This window comes from Lissotriton vulgaris, chromosome 4_1, assembly GCF_964263255.1.
Source record: "Lissotriton vulgaris chromosome 4_1, aLisVul1.2, whole genome shotgun sequence".
In the NCBI taxonomy this organism is placed as follows: domain Eukaryota; kingdom Metazoa; phylum Chordata; class Amphibia; order Caudata; family Salamandridae; genus Lissotriton; species Lissotriton vulgaris.
The window spans coordinates 1,083,876,515-1,083,895,326 of NC_141691.1; positions in this window are offsets into that span (position 1 = coordinate 1,083,876,515).

Consider the following 18,812-nt stretch of genomic DNA (forward strand, 5'->3'; position numbering starts at 1 on the left):
CGGGTCAGCTGAGCAGCGAATTTCTATTTAACCACCTGCTATCATGAGAGACCTCAGGGCTGCATGTTTTGAGCCCAGTACTGAGCCCGAAAAGCGTTTCCAACCCCACTTACAAGTAAAACTAGCTAAAATGTGCCTGGCTGCTATTCACTGAAAACTCATTCTGTGTACATTTTTGGCATACGTTTGCTCCTACCGGGTCAGCTGAGCAGCGAATTTCTATTTAACCACCTGCTTTCATGAGAGACCTCAGGGCTGCATGTTTTGAGCCCAGTACTGAGCCTGAAAAGCATTTCCAACCCCACTTAACAAGTAAAACTAGCTAAAATGTGCCTGGCTTCTCTTCACTGAAAAGCTCATTCTGAGTACATTTTTGGCATACGTTTGCTCCTGCCGGGTCAGCTGAGCAGCAAATTTCTATTTAACCACCTGCTATCATGAGAGACCTCAGGGCTGCATGTTTTGAGCCCAGTACTGAGCCTGAAAAGCGTTTCCAACCCCACTTACAATTAAAACTAGCTAAAATGTGCCTGGCTGCTATTCACTGAAAAGCTTATTCTGTGTACATTTTTGGCATACGTTTGCTCCTGCCGGGTCAGCTGAGCAGCGAATTTCTATTTAACCACCTGCTTTCATGAGACACCTCAGGGCTGCATGTTTTGAGCCCAGTACTGAGCCTGAAAAGCGTTTCCAACCCCACTTACAAGTAAAACTAGCTAAAATGTGCCTGGCTGCTATTCACTGAAAAGCTCATTCTGTGTACATTTTTGGCATACGTTTGCTCCTGCCGGGTCAGCTGAGCAGCGAATTTCTATTTAACCACCTGCTTTCATGAGAGACCTCAGGGCTGCATGTTTTGAGCCCAGTACTGATCCTGAAAAGCGTTTCCAACCCCACTTACAAGTAAAACTAGCTAAAATGTGCCTGGCTGCTATTCACTGAAAAGCTCATTCTGAGTACATTTTTAGCATACGTTTGCTCCTGCCGGGTCAGCTGAGCAGCGAATTTCTATTTAACCACCTGCTTTCATGAGAGACCTCAGGGCTGCATGTTTTGAGCTCAGTACTGAGCCTGAAAAGCATTTCAAACCCCACTTACAAGTAAAACTAGCTAAAATGTGCCTGGCTTCTCTTCACTGAAAAGCTCATTCTGAGTACATTTTTAGCATACGTTTGCTCCTGCCGGGTCAGCTGAGCAGCGAATTTCTATTTAACCACGTGCTATCATGAGAGACCTCAGGGCTGCATGTTTTGAGCCCAGTACTGAGCCTGAAAAGCGTTTCCAACCCCACTTACAAGTAAAACTAGCTAAAATGTGCCTGGCTGCTATTCACTGAAAAGCTCATTCTGTGTACATTTTTGGCATACGCTTGCTCCTGCCGGGTCAGCTGAGCAGCGAATTTCTATTTAACCACCTGCTTTCATGAGAGACCTCAGGGCTGCATGTTTTGAGCCCAGTACAGAGCCTGAAAAGCGTTTCCAACCCCACTTACAAGTAAAACTAGCTAAAATGTGCCTGGCTGCTATTCACTGAAAAGCTCATTCTGTGTACATTTTTGGCATACGTTTGCTCCTACCGGGTCAGCTGAGCAGTGAATTTCTATTTAACCACCTGCTTTCATGAGAGACCTCAGGGCTGCATGTTTTGAGCCAAGTACTGAGCCTGAAAAGCATTTCCAACCCCACTTCCAAGTAAAACTAGCTAAAATGTGCCTGGCTTCTATTCACTGAAAAGCTCATTCTGAGTACATTTTTAGCATACGTTTGCTCCTGCCGGGTCAGCTGAGCAGCGAATTTCTATTTAACCACCTGCTTTCATGAGAGACCTCAGGGCTGCATGTTTTAAGCCCAGTACTGATCCTGAAAAGCGTTTCCAACCCCACTTACAAGTAAAACTAGCTAAAATGTGCCTGGCTGCTATTCACTGAAAAGCTCATTCTGTGTACATTTTTGGCATACGTTTGCTCCTGCCGGGTCAGCTGAGCAGCGAATTTCTATTTGACCACCTGCTTTCATGAGAGACCTCAGGGCTGCATGTTTTGAGCCCAGTACTGAGCCTGAAAAGCGTTTCCAACCCCACTTACAAGTAAAACTAGCTAAAATGTGCCTGGCTGCTATTCACTGAAAAGCTCATTCTGTGTACATTTTTGGCATGCGTTTGCTCCTGCTGGGTCAGCTGAGCAGCGAATTTCTATTTAACCACCTGCTATCATGAGAGACCTCAGGGCTTCATGTTTTGAGCCCAGTACTGATCCTGAAAAGCGTTTCCAACCCCACTTACAAGTAAAACTAGCTAAAATGTGCCTGGCTGCTATTCACTGAAAAGCTCATTCTGTGTACATTTTTGGCATACGTTTGCTCCTACCGGGTCAGCTGAGCAGTGAATTTCTATTTAACCACCTGGTTTCATGAGAGACCTCAGGGCTGCATGTTTTGAGCCCAGTACTGAGCCTGAAAAGCGTTTCCAACCCCACTTACAAGTAAAACTAGCTAAAATGTGCCTGGCTGCTATTCACTGAAAAGCTCATTCTGTGTACATTTTTGGCATGCGTTTGCTCCTGCTGGGTCAGCTGAGCAGCGAATTTCTATTTAACCACCTGCTATCATGAGAGACCTCAGGGCTTCATGTTTTGAGCCCAGTACTGAGCCTGAAAAGCATTTCCAACCCCACTTAACAAGTAAAACTAGCTAAAATGTGCCTGGCTTCTCTTCACTGAAAAGCTCATTCTGAGTACATTTTTGGCATACGTTTGCTCCTGCCGGGTCAGCTGAGCAGCAAATTTCTATTTAACCACCTGCTATCATGAGAGACCTCAGGGCTGCATGTTTTGAGCCCAGTACTGAGCCTGAAAAGCGTTTCCAACCCCACTTACAATTAAAACTAGCTAAAATGTGCCTGGCTGCTATTCACTGAAAAGCTTATTCTGTGTACATTTTTGGCATACGTTTGCTCCTGCCGGGTCAGCTGAGCAGCGAATTTCTATTTAACCACCTGCTTTCATGAGACACCTCAGGGCTGCATGTTTTGAGCCCAGTACTGAGCCTGAAAAGCGTTTCCAACCCCACTTACAAGTAAAACTAGCTAAAATGTGCCTGGCTGCTATTCACTGAAAAGCTCATTCTGTGTACATTTTTGGCATACGTTTGCTCCTGCCGGGTCAGCTGAGCAGCGAATTTCTATTTAACCACCTGCTTTCATGAGAGACCTCAGGGCTGCATGTTTTGAGCCCAGTACTGATCCTGAAAAGCGTTTCCAACCCCACTTACAAGTAAAACTAGCTAAAATGTGCCTGGCTGCTATTCACTGAAAAGCTCATTCTGAGTACATTTTTAGCATACGTTTGCTCCTGCCGGGTCAGCTGAGCAGCGAATTTCTATTTAACCACCTGCTTTCATGAGAGACCTCAGGGCTGCATGTTTTGAGCTCAGTACTGAGCCTGAAAAGCATTTCAAACCCCACTTACAAGTAAAACTAGCTAAAATGTGCCTGGCTTCTCTTCACTGAAAAGCTCATTCTGAGTACATTTTTAGCATACGTTTGCTCCTGCCGGGTCAGCTGAGCAGCGAATTTCTATTTAACCACGTGCTATCATGAGAGACCTCAGGGCTGCATGTTTTGAGCCCAGTACTGAGCCTGAAAAGCGTTTCCAACCCCACTTACAAGTAAAACTAGCTAAAATGTGCCTGGCTGCTATTCACTGAAAAGCTCATTCTGTGTACATTTTTGGCATACGCTTGCTCCTGCCGGGTCAGCTGAGCAGCGAATTTCTATTTAACCACCTGCTTTCATGAGAGACCTCAGGGCTGCATGTTTTGAGCCCAGTACAGAGCCTGAAAAGCGTTTCCAACCCCACTTACAAGTAAAACTAGCTAAAATGTGCCTGGCTGCTATTCACTGAAAAGCTCATTCTGTGTACATTTTTGGCATACGTTTGCTCCTACCGGGTCAGCTGAGCAGTGAATTTCTATTTAACCACCTGCTTTCATGAGAGACCTCAGGGCTGCATGTTTTGAGCCAAGTACTGAGCCTGAAAAGCATTTCCAACCCCACTTCCAAGTAAAACTAGCTAAAATGTGCCTGGCTTCTATTCACTGAAAAGCTCATTCTGAGTACATTTTTAGCATACGTTTGCTCCTGCCGGGTCAGCTGAGCAGCGAATTTCTATTTAACCACCTGCTTTCATGAGAGACCTCAGGGCTGCATGTTTTAAGCCCAGTACTGATCCTGAAAAGCGTTTCCAACCCCACTTACAAGTAAAACTAGCTAAAATGTGCCTGGCTGCTATTCACTGAAAAGCTCATTCTGTGTACATTTTTGGCATACGTTTGCTCCTGCCGGGTCAGCTGAGCAGCGAATTTCTATTTGACCACCTGCTTTCATGAGAGACCTCAGGGCTGCATGTTTTGAGCCCAGTACTGAGCCTGAAAAGCGTTTCCAACCCCACTTACAAGTAAAACTAGCTAAAATGTGCCTGGCTGCTATTCACTGAAAAGCTCATTCTGTGTACATTTTTGGCATGCGTTTGCTCCTGCTGGGTCAGCTGAGCAGCGAATTTCTATTTAACCACCTGCTATCATGAGAGACCTCAGGGCTTCATGTTTTGAGCCCAGTACTGATCCTGAAAAGCGTTTCCAACCCCACTTACAAGTAAAACTAGCTAAAATGTGCCTGGCTGCTATTCACTGAAAAGCTCATTCTGTGTACATTTTTGGCATACGTTTGCTCCTACCGGGTCAGCTGAGCAGTGAATTTCTATTTAACCACCTGGTTTCATGAGAGACCTCAGGGCTGCATGTTTTGAGCCCAGTACTGAGCCTGAAAAGCGTTTCCAACCCCACTTACAAGTAAAACTAGCTAAAATGTGCCTGGCTGCTATTCACTGAAAAGCTCATTCTGTGTACATTTTTGGCATGCGTTTGCTCCTGCTGGGTCAGCTGAGCAGCGAATTTCTATTTAACCACCTGCTATCATGAGAGACCTCAGGGCTTCATGTTTTGAGCCCAGTACTGATCCTGAAAAGCGTTTCCAACCCCACTTACAAGTAAAACTAGCTAAAATGTGCCTGGCTGCTATTCACTGAAAAGCTCATTCTGTGTACATTTTTGGCATACGTTTGCTCCTACCGGGTCAGCTGAGCAGCGAATTTCTATTTAACCACCTGCTTTCATGAGAGACCTCAGGGCTGCATGTTTTGAGCCCAGTACTGAGCCTGAAAAGCGTTTCCAACCCCACTTACAAGTAAAACTAGCTAAAATGTGCCTGGCTTCTCTTCACTGAAAAGCTCATTCTGAGTACATTTTTAGCATACGTTTGCTCCTGCCGGGTCAGCTGAGCAGCGAATTTCTATTTAACCACCTGCTATCACAAGAGACCTCAGGGCTGCATGTTTTGAGCCCAGTACTGATCCTGAAAAGCGTTTCCAACCCCACTTACAAGTAAAACTAGCTAAAATGTGCCTGGCTGCTATTCACTGAAAAGCTCATTCTGTGTACATTTTTGGCATACGTTTGCTCCTTACCGGGTCAGCTGAGCAGCGAATTTCTATTTAACCACCTGCTTTCATGAGAGACCTCAGGGCTGCATGTTTTGAGCCCAGTACAGAGCCTGAAAAGCGTTTCCAACCCCACTTACAAGTAAAACTAGCTAAAATGTGCCTGGCTTCTCTTCACTGAAAAGCTCATTCTGAGTACATTTTTAGCATACGTTTGCTCCTGCCGGGTCAGCTGAGCAGCAAATTTCTATTTAACCACCTGCTATCATGAGAGACCTCAGGGCTTCATGTTTTGAGCCCAGTACTGATCCTGAAAAGCGTTTCCAACCCCACTTACAAGTAAAACTAGCTAAAATGTGCCTGGCTGCTATTCACTGAAAAGCTCATTCTGTGTACATTTTTGGCATACGTTTGCTCCTACCGGGTCAGCTGAGCAGTGAATTTCTGTTTAACCACCTGCTTTCATGAGAGACCTCAGGGCTGCATGTTTTGAGCCAAGTACTGAGCCTGAAAAGCATTTCCAACCCCACTTACAAGTAAAACTAGCTAAAATGTGCCTGGCTTCTCTTCACTGAAAAGCTCATTCTGAGTACATTTTTAGCATACGTTTGCTCCTGCCGGGTCAGCTGAGCAGCGAATTTCTATTTAACCACCTGCTATCATGAGAGACCTCAGGGCTGCATGTTTTGAGCCCAGTACTGATCCTGAAAAGCGTTTCCAACCCCACTTACAAGTAAAATTAGCTAAAATGTGCCTGGCTGCTATTCACTGAAAAGCTCATTCTGTGTACATTTTTGGCATACGTTTGCTCCTGCCGGGTCAGCTGAGCAGCGAATTTCTATTTAACCACCTGCTATCATGAGATACCTCAGGGCTGCATGTTTTGAGCCCAGTACTGATCCTGAAAAGCGTTTCCAACCCCGCTTACAAGTAAAACTAGCTAAAATGTGCCTGGCTGCTATTCACTGAAAAGCTCATTATGAGTACATTTTTAGCATACGTTTGCTCCTGCCGGGTCAGCTGAGCAGCGAATTTCTATTTAACCACCTGCTATCATGAGAGACCTCAGGGCTGCATGTTTTGAGCCCAGTACTGAGCCTGAAAAGCGTTTCCAACCCCACTTACAAGTAAAATTAGCTAAAATATGCCTGGCTTCTCTTCACTGAAAAGCTCATTCTGAGTACATTTTTAGCATACGTTTGCTCCTGCCTGGTCAGCTGAGCAGCCAATTTCTATTTAACCACCTGCTTTCATGAGAGACCTCAGGGCTGCATGTTTTGAGCCCAGTACTGAGCCTGAAAAGCATTTCCAACCCCACTTAACAAGTAAAACTAGCTAAAATGTGCCTGGCTTCTCTTCACTGAAAAGCTCATTCTGAGTACATTTTTAGCATACGTTTGCTCCTGCCGGGTCAGCTGAGCAGCGAATTTCTATTTAACCACCTGCTATCATGAGAGACCTCAGGGCTGCATGTTTTGAGCCCAGTACTGATCCTGAAAAGCGTTTCCAACCCCACTTACAAGTAAAATTAGCTAAAATGTGCCTGGCTGCTATTCACTGAAAAGCTCATTCTGTGTACATTTTTGGCATACGTTTGCTCCTGCCGGGTCAGCTGAGCAGCGAATTTCTATTTAACCACCTGCTATCATGAGATACCTCAGGGCTGCATGTTTTGAGCCCAGTACTGATCCTGAAAAGCGTTTCCAACCCCACTTACAAGTAAAACTAGCTAAAATGTGCCTGGCTGCTATTCACTGAAAAGCTCATTCTGAGTACATTTTTAGCATGCCGACTCCTGCCGGGTCAGCTGAGCAGCGAATTTCTATTTAACCACCTGCTATCATGAGAGACCTCAGGGCTGCATGTTTTGAGCTCAGTACTGAGCCCGAAAAGCATTTCCAACCCCACTTACAAGTAAAACTAGCTAAAATGTGCCTGGCTGCTATTGACTGAAAAGCTCATTCTGTGTACATTTTTGGCATACGTTTGCTCCTACCGGGTCAGCTGAGCAGCGAATTTCTATTTAACCACCTGCTTTCATGAGAGACCTCAGGGCTGCATGTTTTGAGCCCAGTACTGAGCCTGAAAAGCGTTTCCAACCCCACTTACAAGTAAAACTAGCTAAAATGTGCCTGGCTTCTCTTCACTGAAAAGCTCATTCTGAGTACATTTTTAGCATACGTTTGCTCCTGCCGGGTCAGCTGAGCAGCCAATTTCTATTTAACCACCTGCTTTCATGAGAGACCTCAGGGCTGCATGTTTTGAGCCCAGTACTGAGCCTGAAAAGCATTTCCAACCCAACTTAACAAGTAAAACTAGCTAAAATGTGCCTGGCTTCTCTTCACTGAAAAGCTCATTCTGAGTACATTTTTGGCATACGTTTGCTCCTGCCGGGTCAGCTGAGCAGCGAATTTCTATTTAACCACCTGCTATCATGAGAGACCTCAGGGCTGCATGTTTTGAGCCCAGTACTGAGCCTGAAAAGCGTTTCCAACCCCACTTACAAGTAAAACTAGCTAAAATGTGCCTGGCTGCTATTCACTGAAAAGCTCATTCTGTGTACATTTTTGGCATACGTTTGCTCCTGCCGGGTCAGCTGAGCAGCGAATTTCTATTTAACCACCTGCTTTCATGAGACACCTCAGGGCTGCATGTTTTGAGCCCAGTTCTGAGCCTGAAAAGCGTTTCCAACCCCACTTACAAGTAAAACTAGCTAAAATGTGCCTGGCTGCTATTCACTGAAAAGCTCATTCTGTGTACATTTTTGGCATACGTTTGCTCCTACCGGGTCAGCTGAGCAGTGAATTTCTATTTAACCACCTGCTTTCATGAGAGACCTCAGGGCTGCATGTTTTGAGCCAAGTACTGAGCCTGAAAAGCATTTCCAACTACACTTACAAGTAAAACTAGCTAAAATGTGCCTGGCTTCTCTTCACTGAAAAGCTCATTCTGAGTACATTTTTAGCATACGTTTGCTCCTGCCGGGTCAGCTGAGCAGCAAATTTCTATTTAACCACCTGCTATCACAAGAGACCTCAGGGCTGCATGTTTTGAGCCCAGTACTGATCCTGAAAAGCGTTTCCAACCCCACTTACAAGTAAAACTAGCTAAAATGTGCCTGGCTGCTATTCACTGAAAAGCTCATTCTGTGTACATTTTTGGCATACGTTTGCTCCTTACCGGGTCAGCTGAGCAGCGAATTTCTATTTAACCACCTGCTTTCATGAGAGACCTCAGGGCTGCATGTTTTGAGCCCAGTACAGAGCCTGAAAAGCGTTTCCAACCCCACTTACAAGTAAAACTAGCTAAAATGTGCCTGGCTTCTCTTCACTGAAAAGCTCATTCTGAGTACATTTTTAGCATACGTTTGCTCCTGCCGGGTCAGCTGAGCAGCACATTTCTATTTAACCACCTGCTATCATGAGAGACCTCAGGGCTTCATGTTTTGAGCCCAGTACTGATCCTGAAAAGCGTTTCCAACCCCACTTACAAGTAAAACTAGCTAAAATGTGCCTGGCTGCTATTCACTGAAAAGCTCATTCTGTGTACATTTTTGGCATACGTTTGCTCCTACCGGGTCAGCTGAGCAGTGAATTTCTGTTTAACCACCTGCTTTCATGAGAGACCTCAGGGCTGCATGTTTTGAGCCAAGTACTGAGCCTGAAAAGCATTTCCAACCCCACTTACAAGTAAAACTAGCTAAAATGTGCCTGGCTTCTCTTCACTGAAAAGCTCATTCTGAGTACATTTTTAGCATACGTTTGCTCCTGCCGGGTCAGCTGAGCAGCGAATTTCTATTTAACCACCTGCTATCATGAGAGACCTCAGGGCTGCATGTTTTGAGCCCAGTACTGATCCTGAAAAGCGTTTCCAACCCCACTTACAAGTAAAATTAGCTAAAATGTGCCTGGCTGCTATTCATTGAAAAGCTCATTCTGTGTACATTTTTGGCATACGTTTGCTCCTGCCGGGTCAGCTGAGCAGCGAATTTCTATTTAACCACCTGCTATCATGAGATACCTCAGGGCTGCATGTTTTGAGCCCAGTACTGATCCTGAAAAGCGTTTCCAACCCCACTTACAAGTAAAACTAGCTAAAATGTGCCTGGCTGCTATTCACTGAAAAGCTCATTCTGAGTACATTTTTAGCATATGTTTGCTCCTGCCGGGTCAGCTGAGCAGCGAATTTCTATTTAACCACCTGCTATCATGAGAGACCTCAGGGCTGCATGTTTTGAGCCCAGTACTGAGCCCGAAAAGCATTTCTAACCCCACTTACAAGTAAAACTAGCTAAAATGTGCCTGGCTGCTATTCACTGAAAAGCTCATTCTGTGTACATTTTTGGCATACGTTTGCTCCTACCGGGTCAGCTGAGCAGCGAATTTCTATTTAACCACCTGCTTTCATGAGAGACCTCAGGGCTGCATGTTTTGAGCCCAGTACTGAGCCTGAAAAGCGTTTCCAACCCCACTTACAAGTAAAACTAGCTAAAATGTGCCTGGCTTCTCTTCACTGAAAAGCTCATTCTGAGTACATTTTTAGCATACGTTTGCTCCTGCCGGGTCAGCTGAGCAGCAAATTTCTATTTAACCACCTGCTTTCATGAGAGACCTCAGGGCTGCATGTTTTGAGTCCAGTACTGATCCTGAAAAGCGTTTCCAACCCCACTTACAAGAAAAACTAGCTAAAATGTGCCTGGCTTCTCTTCACTGAAAAGCTCATTCTGAGTACATTTTTGGCATACGTTTGCTCCTGCCGGGTCAGCTGAGCAGCAAATTTCTATTTAACCACATGCTATCATGAGAGACCTCAGGGCTGCATGTTTTGAGCCCAGTACTGAGCCTGAAAAGCGTTTCCAACCCCACTTACAAGTAAAACTAGCTAAAATGTGCCTGGCTGCTATTCACTGAAAAGCTCATTCTGTGTACATTTTTGGCATACGTTTGCTCCTGCCGGGTCAGCTGAGCAGCGAATTTCTATTTAACCACCTGCTTTCATGAGAGACCTCAGGGCTGCATGTTTTGAGCCCAGTACTGAGCCTGGAAAGCGTTTCCAACCCCACTTACAAGTAAAACTAGCTAAAATGTGCCTGGCTGCTATTCACTGAAAAACTCATTCTGAGTCCATTTTTAGCATACGTTTGCTCCTTACCGGGTCAGCTGAGCAGCGAATTTCTATTTAACCACCTGCTTTCATGAGAGACCTCAGGGCTGCATGTTTTGAGCCCAGTACTGATCCTGAAAAGCGTTTCCAACCCCACTTACAAGTAAAACTAGCTAAAATGTGCCTGGCTGCTATTCACTGAAAAGCTCATTCTGTGTACATTTTTGGCATATGTTTGCTCCTTACCGGGTCAGCTGAGCAGCGAATTTCTATTTAACCACCTGCTTTCATGAGAGACCTCAGGGCTGCATGTTTTGAGCCCAGTACAGAGCCTGAAAAGCGTTTCCAACCCCACTTACAAGTAAAACTAGCTAAAATGTGCCTGGCTTCTCTTCACTGAAAAGCTCATTCTGAGTACATTTTTAGCATACGTTTGCTCCTGCCGGGTCAGCTGAGCAGCAAATTTCTATTTAACCACCTGCTATCATGAGAGACCTCAGGGCTTCATGTTTTGAGCCCAGTACTGATCCTGAAAAGCGTTTCCAACCCCACTTACAAGTAAAACTAGCTAAAATGTGCCTGGCTGCTATTCACTGAAAAGCTCATTCTGTGTACATTTTTGGCATACGTTTGCTCCTACCGGGTCAGCTGAGCAGTGAATTTCTGTTTAACCACCTGCTTTCATGAGAGACCTCAGGGCTGCATGTTTTGAGCCAAGTACTGAGCCTGAAAAGCATTTCCAACCCCACTTACAAGTAAAACTAGCTAAAATGTGCCTGGCTTCTCTTCACTGAAAAGCTCATTCTGAGTACATTTTTAGCATACGTTTGCTCCTGCCGGGTCAGCTGAGCAGCGAATTTCTATTTAACCACCTGCTATCATGAGAGACCTCAGGGCTGCATGTTTTGAGCCCAGTACTGATCCTGAAAAGCGTTTCCAACCCCACTTACAAGTAAAATTAGCTAAAATGTGCCTGGCTGCTATTCATTGAAAAGCTCATTCTGTGTACATTTTTGGCATACGTTTGCTCCTGCCGGGTCAGCTGAGCAGCGAATTTCTATTTAACCACCTGCTATCATGAGATACCTCAGGGCTGCATGTTTTGAGCCCAGTACTGATCCTGAAAAGCGTTTCCAACCCCACTTACAAGTAAAACTAGCTAAAATGTGCCTGGCTGCTATTCACTGAAAAGCTCATTCTGAGTACATTTTTAGCATATGTTTGCTCCTGCCGGGTCAGCTGAGCAGCGAATTTCTATTTAACCACCTGCTATCATGAGAGACCTCAGGGCTGCATGTTTTGAGCCCAGTACTGAGCCCGAAAAGCATTTCCAACCCCACTTACAAGTAAAACTAGCTAAAATGTGCCTGGCTGCTATTCACTGAAAAGCTCATTCTGTGTACATTTTTGGCATACGTTTGCTCCTACCGGGTCAGCTGAGCAGCGAATTTCTATTTAACCACCTGCTTTCATGAGAGACCTCAGGGCTGCATGTTTTGAGCCCAGTACTGAGCCTGAAAAGCGTTTCCAACCCCACTTACAAGTAAAACTAGCTAAAATGTGCCTGGCTTCTCTTCACTGAAAAGCTCATTCTGAGTACATTTTTAGCATACGTTTGCTCCTGCCGGGTCAGCTGAGCAGCAAATTTCTATTTAACCACCTGCTTTCATGAGAGACCTCAGGGCTGCATGTTTTGAGCCCAGTACTGAGCCTGAAAAGCATTTCCAACCCCACTTAACAAGAAAAACTAGCTAAAATGTGCCTGGCTTCTCTTCACTGAAAAGCTCATTCTGAGTACATTTTTGGCATACGTTTGCTCCTGCCGGGTCAGCTGAGCAGCGAATTTCTATTTAACCACCTGCTTTCATGAGACACCTCAGGGCTGCATGTTTTGAGCCCAGTACTGAGCCTGAAAAGCGTTTCCAACCCCACTTACAAGTAAAACTAGCTAAAATATGCCTGGCTTCTCTTCACTGAAAAGCTCATTCTGAGTACATTTTTAGCATACGTTTGCTCCTGCCGGGTCAGCTGAGCAGCCAATTTCTATTTAACCACCTGCTTTCATGAGAGACCTCAGGGCTGCATGTTTTGAGTCCAGTACTGATCCTGAAAAGCGTTTCCAACCCCACTTACAAGTAAAACTAGCTAAAATGTGCCTGGCTGCTATTCACTGAAAAGCTCATTCTGTGTACATTTTTGGCATACGTTTGCTCCTGCCGGGTCAGCAGAGCAGCGAATTTCTATTTAACCACCTGCTTTCATTAGAGACCTCAGGGCTGCATGTTTTGAGCCCAGTACTGAGCCTGAAAAGCGTTTCCAACCCCACTTACAGGTAAAACTAGCTAAAATGTGCCTGGCTGCTATTCACTGAAAAGCTCATTCTGTGTGCATTTTTGGCATACGTTTGCTCCTGCCGGGTCAGCTGAGCAGCGAATTTCTATTTAACCACCTGCTTTCATGAGAGACCTCAGGGCTGCATGTTTTGAGCCCAGTACTGAGCCTGGAAAGCGTTTCCAACCCCACTTACAAGTAAAACTAGCTAAAATGTGCCTGGCTGCTATTCACTGAAAAGCTCATTCTGTGTACATTTTTGGCATACGTTTGCTCCTGCCGGGTCAGCTGAGCAGCGAATTTCTATTTAACCACCTGCTATCATAAGAGACCTCAGGGCTGCATGTTTTCAGCCCAGTACTGAGCCCGAAAAGCGTTTCCAACCCCACTTACAAGTAAAACTAGCTAAAATGTGCCTGGCTGCTATTCACTGAAAAGCTCATTCTGTGTACATTTTTGGCATACGTTTGCTCCTACCGGGTCAGCTGAGCAGCGAATTTCTATTTAACCACCTGCTTTCATGAGAGACCTCAGGGCTGCATGTTTTGAGCCCAGTACTGAGCCTGAAAAGCGTTTCCAACCCCACTTACAAGTAAAACTAGCTAAAATGAGCCTGGCTGCTATTCACTGAAAAGCTCATTCTGTGTACATTTTTGGCATACGTTTGCTCCTGCCGGGTCAGCTGAGCAGCGAATTTCTATTTAACCACCTGCTTTCATGAGACACCTCAGGGCTGCATGTTTTGAGCCAAGTACTGAGCCTGAAAAGCATTTCAGACTACACTTACAAGTAAAACTAGCTAAAATGTGCCTGGCTTCTCTTCACTGAAAAGCTCATTCTGAGTACATTTTTAGCATACGTTTGCTCCTGCCGGGTCAGCTGAGCAGCGAATTTCTATTTAACCACCTGCTATCATAAGAGACCTCAGGGCTGCATGTTTTGAGCCCAGTACTGATCCTGAAAAGCGTTTCCAACCCCACTTACAAGTAAAACTAGCTAAAATGTGCCTGGCTGCTATTCACTGAAAAGCTCATTCTGTGTACATTTTTGGCACACGTTTGCTCCTTACCGGGTCAGCTGAGCAGCGAATTTCTATTTAACCACCTGCTTTCATGAGAGACCTCAGGGCTGCATGTTTTGAGCCCAGTACAGAGCCTGAAAAGCGTTTCCAACCCCACTTACAAGTAAAACTAGCTAAAATGTGCCTGGCTTCTCTTCACTGAAAAGCTCATTCTGAGTACATTTTTAGCATACGTTTGCTCTTGCCGGGTCAGCTGAGCAGCAAATTTCTATTTAACCACCTGCTATCATGAGAGACCTCAGGGCTGCATGTTTTGAGCCCAGTACTGAGCCTGAAAAGCATTTCCAACCCCACTTACAAGTAAAACTAGCTAAAATGTGCCTGGCTGCTATTCACTGAAAAGCTCATTCTGTGTACATTTTTGGCATACGTTTGCTCCTGCTGGGTCAGCTGAGCAGCGAATTTCTTTTTAACCACCTGCTATCATGAGAGACCACAGGGCTTCATGTTTTGAGCCCAGTACTGATCCTGAAAAGCGTTTCCAACCCCACTTACAAGTACAACTAGCTAAAATGTGCCTGGCTGCTATTCACTGAAAAGCTCATTCTGTGTACATTTTTGGCATACGTTTGCTCCTACCGGGTCAGCTGAGCAGTGAATTTCTATTTAACCACCTGCTTTCATGAGAGACCTCAGGGCTGCATGTTTTGAGCCAAGTACTGAGCCTGAAAAGCGTTTCCAACCCCACTTACAAGTAAAATTAGCTAAAATGTGCCTGGCTGCTATTCACTGAAAAGCTCATTCTGTGTACATTTTTGGCATACGTTTGCTCCTGCCGGGTCAGCTGAGCAGCGAATTTCTATTTAACCACCTGCTATCATGAGATACCTCAGGGCTGCATGTTTTGAGCCCAGTACTGATCCTGAAAAGCGTTTCCAACCCCACTTACAAGTAAAACTAGCTAAAATGTGCCTGGCTGCTATTCACTGAAAAGCTCATTCTGAGTACATTTTTAGCATGCCGACTCCTGCCGGGTCAGCTGAGCAGTGAATTTCTATTTAACCACCTGCTATCATGAGAGACCTCAGGGCTGCATGTTTTGAGCTCAGTACTGAGCCCGAAAAGCATTTCCAACCCCACTTACAAGTAAAACTAGCTAAAATGTGCCTGGCTGCTATTGACTGAAAAGCTCATTCTGTGTACATTTTTGGCATACGTTTGCTCCTACCGGGTCAGCTGAGCAGCGAATTTCTATTTAACCACCTGCTTTCATGAGAGACCTCAGGGCTGCATGTTTTGAGCCCAGTACTGAGCCTGAAAAGCGTTTCCAACCCCACTTACAAGTAAAACTAGCTAAAATGTGCCTGGCTTCTCTTCACTGAAAAGCTCATTCTGAGTACATTTTTAGCATACGTTTGCTCCTGCCGGGTCAGCTGAGCAGCCAATTTCTATTTAACCACCTGCTTTCATGAGAGACCTCAGGGCTGCATGTTTTGAGCCCAGTACTGAGCCTGAAAAGCATTTCCAACCCAACTTAACAAGTAAAACTAGCTAAAATGTGCCTGGCTTCTCTTCACTGAAAAGCTCATTCTGAGTACATTTTTGGCATACGTTTGCTCCTGCCGGGTCAGCTGAGCAGCGAATTTCTATTTAACCACCTGCTATCATGAGAGACCTCAGGGCTTCATGTTTTGAGCCCAGTACTGATCCTGAAAAGCGTTTCCAACCCCACTTACAAGTAAAACTAGCTAAAATGTGCCTGGCTTCTCTTCACTGAAAAGCTCATTCTGAGTACATTTTTAGCATACGTTTGCTCCTGCCGGGTCAGCTGAGCAGCGAATTTCTATTTAACCACCTGCTATCACAAGAGACCTCAGGGCTACATGTTTTGAGCCCAGTACTGATCCTGAAAAGCGTTTCCAACCCCACTTACAAGTAAAACTAGCTAAAATGTGCCTGGCTGCTATTCACTGAAAAGCTCATTCTGTGTACATTTTTGGCATACGTTTGCTCCTTACCGGGTCAGCTGAGCAGCGAATTTCTATTTAACCACCTGCTTTCATGAGAGACCTCAGGGCTGCATGTTTTGAGCCCAGTACAGAGCCTGAAAAGCGTTTCCAACCCCACTTACAAGTAAAACTAGCTAAAATGTGCCTGGCTTCTCTTCACTGAAAAGCTCATTCTGAGTACATTTTTAGCATACGTTTGCTCCTGCCGGGTCAGCTGAGCAGCAAATTTCTATTTAACCACCTGCTATCATGAGAGACCTCAGGGCTTCATGTTTTGAGCCCAGTACTGATCCTGAAAAGCGTTTCCAACCCCACTTACAAGTAAAACTAGCTAAAATGTGCCTGGCTGCTATTCACTGAAAAGCTCATTCTGTGTACATTTTTGGCATACGTTTGCTCCTACCGGGTCAGCTGAGCAGTGAATTTCTGTTTAACCACCTGCTTTCATGAGAGACCTCAGGGCTGCATGTTTTGAGCCAAGTACTGAGCCTGAAAAGCATTTCCAACCCCACTTACAAGTAAAACTAGCTAAAATGTGCCTGGCTTCTCTTCACTGAAAAGCTCATTCTGAGTACATTTTTAGCATACGTTTGCTCCTGCCGGGTCAGCTGAGCAGCGAATTTCTATTTAACCACCTGCTATCATGAGAGACCTCAGGGCTGCATGTTTTGAGCCCAGTACTGATCCTGAAAAGCGTTTCCAACCCCACTTACAAGTAAAATTAGCTAAAATGTGCCTGGCTGCTATTCATTGAAAAGCTCACTCTGTGTACATTTTTGGCATACGTTTGCTCCTGCCGGGTCAGCTGAGCAGCGAATTTCTATTTAACCACCTGCTATCATGAGATACCTCAGGGCTGCATGTTTTGAGCCCAGTACTGATCCTGAAAAGCGTTTCCAACCCCACTTACAAGTAAAACTAGCTAAAATGTGCCTGGCTGCTATTCACTGAAAAGCTCATTCTGAGTACATTTTTAGCATATGTTTGCTCCTGCCGGGTCAGCTGAGCAGCGAATTTCTATTTAACCACCTGCTATCATGAGAGACCTCAGGGCTGCATGTTTTGAGCCCAGTACTGAGCCCGAAAAGCATTTCCAACCCCACTTACAAGTAAAACTAGCTAAAATGTGCCTGGCTGCTATTCACTGAAAAGCTCATTCTGTGTACATTTTTGGCATACGTTTGCTCCTACCGGGTCAGCTGAGCAGCGAATTTCTATTTAACCACCTGCTTTCATGAGAGACCTCAGGGCTGCATGTTTTGAGCACAGTACTGAGCCTGAAAAGCATTTCCAACCCCACTTAACAAGAAAAACTAGCTAAAATGTGCCTGGCTTCTCTTCACTGAAAAGCTCATTCTGAGTACATTTTTGGCATACGTTTGCTCCTGCCGGGTCAGCTGAGCAGCGAATTTCTATTTAACCACATGCTATCATGAGAGACCTCAGGGCTGCATGTTTTGAGCCCAGTACTGAGCCTGAAAAGCATTTCCAACCCCACTTACAAGTAAAACTAGCTAAAATGTGCCTGGCTGCTATTCACTGAAAAGCTCATTCTGTGTACATTTTTGGCATACGTTTGCTCCTGCCGGGTCAGCTGAGCAGCGAATTTCTATTTAACCACCTGCTTTCATGAGACACCTCAGGGCTGCATGTTTTGAGCCCAGTACTGAGCCTGAAAAGCGTTTCCAACCCCACTTACAAGTAAAACTAGCTAAAATGTGCCTGGCTTCTCTTCACTGAAAAGCTCATTCTGAGTACATTTTTAGCATTCGTTTGCTCCTGCCGGGTCAGCTGAGCAGCCAATTTCTATTTAACCACCTGCTTTCATGAGAGACCTCAGGGCTGCATGTTTTGAGTCCAGTACTGATCCTGAAAAGCGTTTCCAACCCCACTTACAAGTAAAACTAGCTAAAATGTGCCTGGCTGCTATTCACTGAAAAGCTCATTCTGTGTACATTTTTGGCATACGTTTGCTCCTGCCGGGTCAGCAGAGCAGCGAATTTCTATTTAACCACCTGCTTTCATTAGAGACCTCAGGGCTGCATGTTTTGAGCCCAGTACTGAGCCTGAAAAGCGTTTCCAACCCCACTTACAGGTAAAACTAGCTAAAATGTGCCTGGCTGCTATTCACTGAAAAGCTCATTCTGTGTGCATTTTTGGCATACGTTTGCTCCTGCCGGGTCAGCTGAGCAGCGAATTTCTATTTAACAACCTGCTTTCATGAGAGACCTCAGGGCTGCATGTTTTGAGCCCAGTACTGAGCCTGGAAAGCGTTTCCAACCCCACTTACAAGTAAAACTAGCTAAAATGTGCCTGGCTGCTATTCACTGAAAAGCTCATTCTGTGTACATTTTTGGCATACGTTTGCTCCTGCCGGGTCAGCTGAGCAGCGAATTTCTATTTAACCACCTGCTATCATAAGAGACCTCAGGGCTGCATGTTTTCAGCCCAGTACTGAGCCCGAAAAGCGTTTCCAACCCCACTTACAAGTAAAACTAGCTAAAATGTGCCTGGCTGCTATTCACTGAAAAGCTCATTCTGTGTACATTTTTGGCATACGTTTGCTCCTACCGGGTCAGCTGAGCAGCGAATTTCTATTTAACCACCTGCTTTCATGAGAGACCTCAGGGCTGCATGTTTTGAGCCCAGTACTGATCCTGAAAAGCGTTTCCAACCCCACTTACAAGTAAAACTAGCTAAAATGTGCCTGGCTGCTATTCACTGAAAAGCTCATTCTGTGTACATTTTTGGCACACGTTTGCTCCTTACCGGGTCAGCTGAGCAGCGAATTTCTATTTAACCACCTGCTTTCATGAGAGACCTCAGGGCTGCATGTTTTGAGCCCAGTACAGAGCCT